General features: G+C 50.9%; 1 long non-coding RNA gene across 2 annotated transcripts; it reads left to right on the forward strand.

Annotated features, from left to right (window-relative positions):
• Positions 1 to 246: 246 nt before the first annotated feature.
• Positions 247 to 8,008, forward strand: LOC110125620 (uncharacterized). 2 transcript variants are annotated; one of them, XR_002310129.2, is made up of 4 exons: positions 247 to 340; positions 457 to 575; positions 1,017 to 1,218; positions 1,320 to 8,008. It is a non-coding gene; the product is annotated as an uncharacterized lncRNA (long non-coding RNA). The 2 variants fall into 2 exon arrangements; XR_002310130.2 differs by having other exon boundaries at positions 1,017 to 1,181.
• Positions 8,009 to 10,758: the final 2,750 nt, after the last annotated feature.

A 10,758-nucleotide genomic window follows, 5' to 3' on the forward strand; every position in this document is an offset into this window, starting at 1 on the left:
ACGAAGGACGGAGACATTCAGGTCCTCCTGGTCCACCACGCACTTGCTTCCCGCGCCCTCAGCCCCATTCTCCACGTGGAGAAGGCCCGGGCTCCTTCTCTGCCCGCAGCCCCACCTGCGAGTTGACCCGGCCCAGATCCACTTCCCGCCTCAGGGCGCAGAGAAGATCCAGGGTCTTACAGAACATCGGGGGACCCTCGAGAACATCCGGGGACCCTCGAGAACATCCGGGGACCCTCGAGAACATCCGGGGCCTCTGACCTGATCTCTCGGGAGGAGAGAAACGTGAACAGAGCGCGGGCCCAGCTGCGGGGGCGGTGCATTGGCGCCAGAAACTCTGGTAAAATCACGAAGCTCAGACCCAGGGCCAGGGGAAGGGGGTCAGGGCGGGGCAGGGGGCAACCCGAGAAAGAGGTTGGCTGATGGGAGAAAGTCTTCGGTTCTCTGTCTCTCTAGGAATTGAGCAGTTTTAACTGTGCCATACACAGCTTCCAGGCTGGACGGGGCTCCAGGCGACGAGGCCGCGCCGTCCACACGTGGCACCACGCCCGGTGGGCGTCTCTCCTTGCTGCCCTGTGAGGAAGGCGCTCTTGGAGGCCCTACTTTCCTCTCCGGGGCTTTCTCCTCTCCGACGTCCCTTCCCTGACACCCCGCGGCTGCTTCACTTCCTCCCCTGCCCCAGAACCAGAGCTGGGCTTCTCCCCGCTCTCCCGATGCTCTTCCCCTGGGGTCCCCTCCCCCGGCGGTCCCCTGTCGCTCCCAGCATACCAACGTCTGCCCCCACAAACCCCAAGTTCCCCAAGTAAAGCCCACGAGCCAAGTTCACGGAGCTCAGAACTGAACTCATCATGTAACCCCCCGCCCTCCCGCCCCAGCTACCCTTCCAGGTGCCCCACACTCTCCTGGCGGCCTGGGAAGGAGGGTGGGAACGCCACCCCCCCGTTCCTCTCCAGGTGCTAGTAACTGCCTCATTCATTCACAAGTCTTCATTGAGAGTGTTCTCTGTGTTGGGCCAGGTCAGAAGACGCCGAGCAGGAAAAAGAACCCGTTACTATTCTCGGTGCTCACACAGAGGGAGCCAAGGAAGGAGTGTGTGCATCCCGGAGTTGACCGAGGGGCCTCGTGAGTCCTGATGCGTGTGGCTTCTGACAGACACCATCTCGGAGTCTGGGCGGTCCTCGGTTGGTTTCTGGGTAGTCCATGCCTCTCCGTATGAGGGTGAATTTCCTTTCCGCTCCGCTTCCCAGAGGGCTGTAGACAAAATTGCAATTTAGATTCAATCAATAAATGTTTATTGAGAGTCTATTCTTTGCCTGCAGATCATGGGCTTTGTGAGGACACGAAAGAAGATGCTGTGGGAGGAGCTTGCCATGGAAACGTCTCTCGTCTACTCTGCGGTGTTTACCATGGCCGGGAAAACAAACAGGAACGATTTTGCTGACAATGGAGGCAGGGAAGTGAGAGAACAAAAAAAGTGTCCTTAGTCTCCACTCAGGACAACGTTCCGACTGGGTGAGGCAGGTCTGATCTGAGGAAATCATGTAGACTTCCCTTCCCTTCTCCAAATTTCTGCTTACTAAAATTCTACCATTAGAGATTTATTCCTCTGATTAAACTCTGCGTCCCTAGGACAGTTCTTATTTTTCCAAATGAAAATACTAATACTTCTATAAAAAGGACACATAATTTAACATGTGTGCCAACCTGAACCTGTGGGTAGTACTTGCCTGAAACATTGTGTTGAGAAAGCCTCTGAGGCTTTAAATGGCTGCCAATCCAAAGAATGTCTATTGATTAGTTATATCTGCCATAAATACAAGAAGGGAGGAGAGTATTTACTTTCCCTGTCTTAGAGGAGAGGAGGTTAAGTGGCTTTTTTGGTCTCCTACCATAACAGGAGAATGCACGTGCGTACATGCTAAGTCCCTTCAGTTGTGTCCGACTCTTTGGGACCCCGAGGACTGTAGCCCACCAGGCTCCTCCTCTCTCCAGGCAAGAGCACTGCAGTGGGTTGCCATTTCCTCCTCCAGGGGATCTTCCCAATTTAGTAATCTAACCCATGTCTCTTATGTCTCCTGGATTGGCAGGCACGTTTTTACCAATAGTGTCCCAAAAATCTGACGGTGGGGTCCCTGAAGGAGGGCCTTGAGACCCTAATCTCATCGTTAGCTGTGACTGCGAATCTCATCAGGTTACCCCCTGGTCTGTCCACGGCCCAGGCTTTCAGGACCTGCAGCGGGAAGTCCAGAGCCCTGCCCCTCCTCTCAGAGCCACCTCAGGTGTCAGCCCACCTGGGCTTTCAGCCTTGTCTTTGACCGTATTCCTGGTCCTTTCCTGTTCCAGCCGCTCTGAACTCTTTTTTTCCCCCCAGCTTTTTGAGGATTAATGACACACAGAGAAATATATATATATTTAGATTGTACAGTGTGACTTTTAAAAAGTGTATAATGCAATTATTTAATACGTGTATACAATGTGATTATCGCAATCAAGTTACTATATCCATCACCTTACATAGTTACCATTTTGTCTGTGTTGAGGCAGGGGGTGAGAACATAAAACCTATTCTCTTAGCAACTTTCAAATATTATTAACTATACTTACCATGCTGCACATTAGAGACTTAGAATTTATTCGTCTTGTAACTGGACGTCCGTACCCTTTGATCAACTTCTCCCATTTCTCATGTAACCACTGCTCTAGCCTCTGGTTCTATGACTTTTTCAAAGTGTGTGTATGTGCGCTTAGTCGTGTCTGACTCTGCATCCCCGTGAACTGTAGCCCACTAGGTTCCTCTGTCCATGGAATTCTCCCAGCAAGAATACTGGAGTGGGTTGCCATTTCCTTCATCGGGGGATCTTCCCAACCCAGGGATCACACGCACATCTCCTTTGTCTCCTGCATTGCTGACACATTCTTTACCACTGAGACACACGTACATATAAGTGAGACCCTGCTTTAATTGTCTTTGTCTGTCTGGCTTATTTCACTCAGCACAGTGTGCTCTGGGCTCCTCCGTGTTGTCACAAATGGCACAGTTTCTTATTAAAGGCTAAATAGTCCGCAATTTCTTTATCCATTTATCTGTCGCTGGACACGTAAGGTGTTTCTGTGTCTTGGCTATGGTGTGAATAATGCTTCAACAAACAAGAGTGCAGGTATTTCTTCAAGGTACTAATTTCATTTCTTTTTGGTGTGTATTAATATTAATATACCCAGAACTGGATCATATGATGATTCTATTTTGAATTTTTTGAGGAACCTCCGTACTGTTTTCCATAATGACTGCACCAATTTGCATTCTTATCAACAGTGTACAAGGGTTCCCTTTTCTCCACATCCTTGCCAACACCTGTCATTTCTTGTCTTCATGATAATAGTCATCCTAACAGGTGTGAGGTGATATCTCGCTGTGGTTTTGATTTGCATTTCCCTAATGATTAGTGGTGTTGAGCATCTTTTCATATACCTCTTGAGCATCTTTTCATATACCTCTTGGCCATTTGTAGGTCTTTGGAAAAATATTCAGTTTCTTTGCCCATTTTTAAAGTAGTTATTTTTGCCCCACTGAACCCTTTGCAAAGCCTGGATATGCCTTTATCTGCTTTTCCTAGACTGCCTAGAGCATCCATGCCCACTGTCTCCCCAGGGAAACTCTTATGTAACTCCATCAAGACCCAACTCAAACATTGCTTCCCTGATTCCTCCACCTGAGGAGGATTCACTTCCTGAGTCATCACTGTGGACCCATCCTCTGTCTGGGTCTGCCCAGCCTCTATCCTGGCCATCTTCACCCTACCCTTCGATGCATCTTACTTACTCTTAAGACTGAGAGTTCCATTGAGAGCAGGGCTAGAGTTTGACCTCTGTGAGTCCAGACCCAGCACTGGGCCTGACACGCAGCTGATGTGCAGTGACCAGTGAATGTGCAGTGAGTGGGTGAACCAACATTTTAGATGTCGCAGCGGTGTGAGACTCAGCTCCACACCCAAGTTCCTGAGCTTCCCCTTGCGTTCCTACGACAGCACACTAACCTAATATGGTACATCACCCCCAGATCTCCAGGTCTCAACATAACCCAGGTTAATTCCCTCCCACAAAGCCCAGCATGAGTTGTCTTTGTATTAACCATGTCCCTTGTTTACTGGTCTGACACTGTCACATCTGGGGGGGACTGCCCCTCCCAAGATTAGCTAGTTCCTAGAGACAGTAAACAACTCACCTGTGAGCACACCTTTCCAATGCAAACCAACTAACCCAGAGCCCATCCACCACCCTCCCCCTCCTCCACCGGCTCCCACCCTCTGGGCCACCGTCCACCTGCCCACTCCACCCTGGGCAGGTTCCACACAACCTGGGACGGGCACTGTGCCCTGGAGCCTGCGGGAACGATCCAGACCAGCCAGTCCTCAGCTGCCCACCCCACCTTGTCCACTCCTTCCGCAGAATCCTCAGTGAGGTCTCTGGTCCACACTGACCCTCCCTCCCTCTGCCTCCAGCCGCCCTGGGGTCTCCCCGTGTGGCCCTGCCTGGCATCACGTGCCCCCTCCTCTTGGGAACTGTAACAAACGATCTTTCTGAGGGCAGTCGTCTCCTGATCTGCTGACCTTTCTGTACCTCAAATTTTCTATCAGTCTGTTTTAAAAGTCATCCATTCAGTGACTCTGCCGTCCAGGGAGCTTCCCATACTGCTGTCCACTTGACCATGTGGCCCCTACATTCTGTGAAAGAGAGTGGGAACGTCTCATGCCAGCTCTTAACTACTTCCGCCCGGCAGTGCCTCATGCCGCCTCGCTTCACCACCCATCGACCGGAAGCAGTCACACGGTGCCCTTGAGGCATGAGGGATGTGACTGGGGAATCTGGGGGTGGGGGGCTTGACCGTCTGCACTTCTGGTCTTGACCCTTCTCTTCAAATTAAGAATGAATCAGCAACCTAAGGTCAGTATGTATTTATTTAATAACGATGGCATGATATGATGGTAGAATCCCCTTTGCCATGGATATGACCTAGTTTGTCACCAGAAAATATGGAAGCTGAAAGTTAAAAAAAAGCAGAGACTGCAAGGAGATGAGGCCAGAACTGACTGGGTCATAAATGTGCTCGGGCATCAGGGCTGCAGTGAGATTAATGGGCCTAGGCCCCAAGTGCTCACCCACTCTCACCTCTGTGGGCCAGCACAGATGGAGGCCGTCTGGGGATGGCTGGCTTAGGCTGGGATGTGGCCAAGGAGGAAACATGTGTCCAGCACCTCCCTCTCCTGCCAATATCCTCCGGGTGTGGTGTCTCTGGGGCCCAGATGTTCGCTGTCAGTGGTTGCGTTAAGCAACTGGACCGTCACCAGGCTCTCGAACATTCATGACCAGGAGGGGTCGTCTGAGGAGAGGCACTGAGAATCCTTGAAAGTACAGTCCTGAACGAGGTGATGATTTCGCCTCCCCACCCCCCCCCAGATATTAAGTGCAGCTGCTCAGAGGTGGTAAAACGAATGAGATTTCATCTCTTCCTTGTCCCACCCTCAGGGACACGGAGGCGGCACCCCGGATGGAGGAGGAGTCTGACGAGAAGAGAGAGGCTTCCAGGAGGCAGGAGAGCAGCCGGACGTGTGATTCAGGCCCGTGCGTGTGGGCTCAGTCCCGGAGGCGTGGCTGACTCTGCAGACCCGTGGACTGTAGCCCGCCAGGCTCCTCCGTCCATGGGACTCTCAGGAGAGAATACTGGAGTGGGTTGCCGTTTCCTTCCCAAGGAGATCTTCCTAATCCAGGGGTCAAACTTGCATCTCCTGCTTGGCAGGCTGTTTACCACTGAGCCACCAGAAAGGCTGATAACTGTTTACTCCTCACACATAAAAGGAGGTTCCCATTTTTACAGATGAGGATGCAGAGATAGGAAACCAGCCTGGAATCACAGAGTTTGAGTGGGGGACTTGGCCCAGTGCTGCTCCTCCTACACAGGTCCAGCCTGCAGCTCCGGGATCACCGAGAAGACGGTGTCCCAGTCCAGAGCCATTGCCCACTTGAGGGATGGCCGTTAGCAGAGAACAGTGGCTTTAACCTCGGGGAGGATGCGTTCTGGAGGCTGGTGACAGCTGCACATTGTTTCTGCAGAAAAATGCATGAACCCGCAGGCAGTCATGCACTGTGGTTCCACCCATGGTTTCAGGGTGTTCTTGGCTGTCCCAGATGGAAGTACAGCTGGTGGGGTTCAAGTGGAGCACCTTCTCCCCAGCCTGGTGTATTGCAAACACCTTCCAGGTAGTACACTGACACCCCTGTGCTTAGAGAACTGATGGCCCGAAGCGACCTAAGGACAGGGGACCCCAGATATGAAATCACTCACACGTTTCATGTGCTCTGCCCTCCCCATGTTGGAACCTGGCCTCACCTCTGCTCCATGAGCTGGGGGGAGGCTCCTGCCTTTGGCGTCTCACCCCCACGCCCTCCCCCAGCCTCAGAAGAGGACCTTTCCTCCTCAGTATCTCAGGACCCCTTCTCTTTTCTTCCCCCACCCTCTCTCATGATCTCCGTTCTACCACTTGGTTGTCAACGTCCTCGATTCAGAAAGCTGGCAAGGAAGGTGAGCTGCCAACCACAGATGGGTCAGGACATGGAAGACCCACTTGGGTTTTAGCAGAGGGGCTTCTGCTTTCCATAAACAGGAGGAGAGAGAGCAGGGACTTGAAGGTGAAAGCAGCAGCATTGCTTGTGGTCACGTGGCCTCCTGTGTCTCACTTTCCCCTTCTGTAAAATGGCTTGGTGTCAGTTCTAAGCTCATAAGGGTGTTACACCTACAAAGCAAGGAGAACAGTACCTGGCGCACAGGATTCATCATGCACACAGGAGCTGTAGTCACTCCAGCCGCTGTGTCCACAAAAGTCAGGCGATGGGGTCCTGGAGCTGCAAGGGGATCTCCAGTAAATAACCCCGTTGTTCCCTGGGCTCTGAACAAGTCAAGTGAGACTAACGAGAGAGCAAAGCATCTCCCTTGTTCTCTGTGCCCCTGAAGTCCATCCCACCACCTCCCAGGAGTGTGCAAGGGCCAGGAACCAGGACGAGGGATGGGCAGTTCTCTTGCCCGTGGTCAGGCACTGCTCTCTGCTCCCTCCTGACAGCCCCAGGCCTGTGTGGCTCCCACGGCCTGAAATGTGTCTGTACACTTGTGATCATCGAGTCAGCTTTGCCATCTAGTTAACCCCATCAGCGGAATCACCTCTGTGGGCTTCGTATAAAAACGCAGTCTCTGATGCACTTGGGTTGTTTTTCCAAATCAAGCTCTTTAAGAGTCTGCATCTACTTGGTTTGCTTGTGCTCAGTAAGCCAGGAACATAGGGAGAGGCCGGGGGCGTGCTCCCCACCAGGTCCCCACGGGCAGAGCACAGCGCTTGTACCCTGAGGATGGAAGGAAAGGGTCCCCCACCCCAGGGGAGCGCCTGGCACAAACACAGCAGCCGACGGGGCAGTTTCCCCAGCGCGGCCCTCGCGTGTGGCTGCAGTGACCCCGGCGCCTCACTGTCCCCCTGTGTCAGCAGGTGCCCCGAGAGTGCCAAGGTACCTACCGCCCCCGATGGTTGGCTCAGCAGCCACCTCTGATTGGAAACATCTGAAGCCCGAAAGCCAATAATGAGGGCTTCATGGCCTCAGCTACCTCCAGTTTAGTTTCTCAGCAAGAGAAAAGCATCTATTATTAATAAAATCAAGATTTAGGGAGAAAAAGCATACTTCCAGCTGACTCCTCACTTCAGTTCAGTTCAGTCACTCTGTCATGTCCGACTCTTTGTGACCCCATGGACTGCAGCACGCCAGGCCTCCCTGTCCATCACCAACTCCTGGAGCCTGCTCAAATTCATGTCCACTGAGTCAGTGATGCCATCCAACCATCTTATCCTCTGTCATCCCCTTCTCCCGCCTTCAATCTTTCTCAGCATCAGGGTCTTTTCCAATGCATCAGTTCTCATCAGGTAGCCAAAGTATTGGAGTTTCAGCTTCAGCATCAGTCCTTCCAGTGAACACCCAGGACTGATGATCTTTAGGATGGACTGGTTGGATCTCCTTGCAGTCCAAGGGACTCTCAAGAGTCTTCTCCAACACCACAGTTCAAAAGCATCAATTCTTCAGTGCTCAGCTTTCTTTATAATCCAACTCTCACATCCATACATGACGAGTGGAAAAACCATAGCTGACTCCTGGCCTTATATAAATACAATCCACTCGAAGGAAAGCAACAGACTAGGAAAACTACTGTTAACACCCCTCACAGAAAGAAGATTACGTTTAATCATATGTAAAGAGCTCCTACAAATCAAAAGCAAACAAAAATTACCCAGTATTAAAAGGGGTGATGAGCATTGTCTCGAGCTGTGCTGGTCGCCTGCTGGGGTGGCCACTCCTGCGTCCGCATCCCAGGGCCCCGGGCCTGCTCAGGTCACCACCTCCACGTGGACTCGCGCTTGGGGCAGGGCCCAGCCCCAGTGCCCTGGGATCTGGGCTCACCGTGGCCAGTCGCCCATAGACAGGACAGGTGAAGGGCAGGTGATGTCACCTGTCCCATCTGCTGGGCGGGGGAGGGGGAGAGGAGGACAGGGGGCTTCCAGGAAAGAGCTTCCTCAACCTCAAAAAGGAGATGCTGCCAAGACAGGCCCCCTTTCCTGCTTGCTATCACCATGGTGAAGTTGTGAGACCTGAAGAGGACGCAGAGGTCTTAGACCAGGAGGAGAGATGGCTAAGGTCCCCAAGGTTGGCAGGGCAGGAAGATGGAGCGAACCAGGGCCTCCCTGACGTCACTGGGCTGCAGAGTTCACCAACCCAGGAGATTTGTTCGTTTTTACTTAAAAAGTTGTTTCTGACTGGGGTAAAGTGCATATAACATAAAAGGCACCATAGTGATGAAGTGTGTTGCTTTCAAGAGCGCAGCTCGGCGGCACTCAGCACGCACAGGGTGTTGTGAAGCCTCCCCTCCTCATCTCCAGCCCTTACGCATCTTCCCAGATTGAGACTCTGTCCCCAGTAAACACGAACTCCCCATTGACCCCCGCCCGCGACCTCTTCTGCTTTCTATCTCTATGAATCCGACTCCTCCAGGGACCCCGTGTAAGTGGCATCACGCAGTATTTGTCCCTTTGCAACAGGCGCATCTCATTTCACACGGCATCTTCTGGGTTCACCCACGTTGTGACATGTGTAAGAATTCCCTTCCTTTTTTAAGGTTGAATAACCTCCCACTGTGTGGATGGACCACACTGTTTATCCCATTCATTCGTCGATGGACACGTGGGTTGTTTCCGCCTTTCAGCCACTGAATAATGCTGCTGTGAGCATGGGTGAACAAAGGTCTCATTAAATCCTTGCTTCAGTTCTGGGTATAAACCCAGAAGTGGAGTTGCTGCATCATATAGTGATTCTATGTTTATTTTTTTTTTTTTGAGAAAAAGACTACTTTTTCAAAGCAGCTGCACCATTTTGCATTCCCCCATCTCCAGCTCTCTTAATATAAGAAGATAAAATCCTTATCACTCAAGCCAGTTGAGTCATGGTTTTCTGTTCCTTGCTCCCCAAAACACCCTAATTACTACAGTTAGGAATAGGCACTTTTATAGATGAGATATGATTGGCCAATTAACATATGAAAATATGCTCAGCCTAAGTAGTTACATCGGGAAATGCAAATTGCAATAGCTGATACAGTTTGTGGCCATTAGACTGGTTAAGAGTAAAAAGATTGGTAATAGGTAACATCAGTTCCATACAACCAAACCTGTGGTTCTTCCAGTAGTCATGTATGGATGTGAGAGTTGGACCCTTAAGAAGACTGAGCACAGAAGAATTGATGCTTTCCAATTGTGCTGGAGAAAACTCTTGAGTGTCCCTTGGCCTGCAAGGAGATCCAACCAGTCAATCTTAAAGGAAATCAACCCTGAATATTCCTTGGAAAGACTGATGCTGAAGCTACGGTACTTGGGCCACCTGATGCGAAGAGGCGGCTCATTGAAAATGGCCCGATTCTGGGAAAGATTGAGGGAAGAGAAGAGAGTGACAGAGGACGAGATGGGTGGACGGCATCTCTGACTCCATGGCCATGAGTTTGGGCAAACTCCAGGAGATGGTGAAGGACAGGAAAGCCTGGTGTGCTGCAGTCCATGGGGACGCAAAGAGTCAGACACGACTCAGTGACTGAACACCGACGAAGTCAGCGAGGCTGTGATGTATGAGCGCTTGCACGCAAGGGGAGGAAGTGGTCACTGGAAAACATTTGGGGGAGGCAATCCGGTGTCACTAAATTTTTTTTAAAATTTTCATTGGAGTATATAATTGATTTAAAATGTGTTTATTATGTACAGCAAAGTGAATCAGTTATACATATACACGGAGCCACTCTTTTTTAGATTCTTTTCCCATATGGGTCATTGCAGGGTATTGAGTAAGACGTCCCTGTGCTCAGCATCACTAAAAACTTTAATGTACCTATTCTCTAGTCTCACAATGCCAAGTCAAGCTGTTTTGTAGGAACACCAGTGCAAACACACAAAGAGGTAAGGAGAAAGCAGCTGATGGTTTGGAGCAATGGTAATAGGAAAAAAAAAAAAATGGGAAACCTTCCAAACAGCTTCCAAGAACTTGGTTAAATAAACCGTAATGCAAGTCACACTGTGGAAAACTATGTGGCTGTAGAAAGAATGAGTTTCACCACCAATTGCGCAAACAGGGAAAAACCTCCAAGACAACTGGTTTTGAAAGTCCAGTGAACATCAAGTCATAGAATAA

Source organism: Odocoileus virginianus, chromosome 33, assembly GCF_023699985.2.
Source record: "Odocoileus virginianus isolate 20LAN1187 ecotype Illinois chromosome 33, Ovbor_1.2, whole genome shotgun sequence".
In the NCBI taxonomy this organism is placed as follows: domain Eukaryota; kingdom Metazoa; phylum Chordata; class Mammalia; order Artiodactyla; family Cervidae; genus Odocoileus; species Odocoileus virginianus.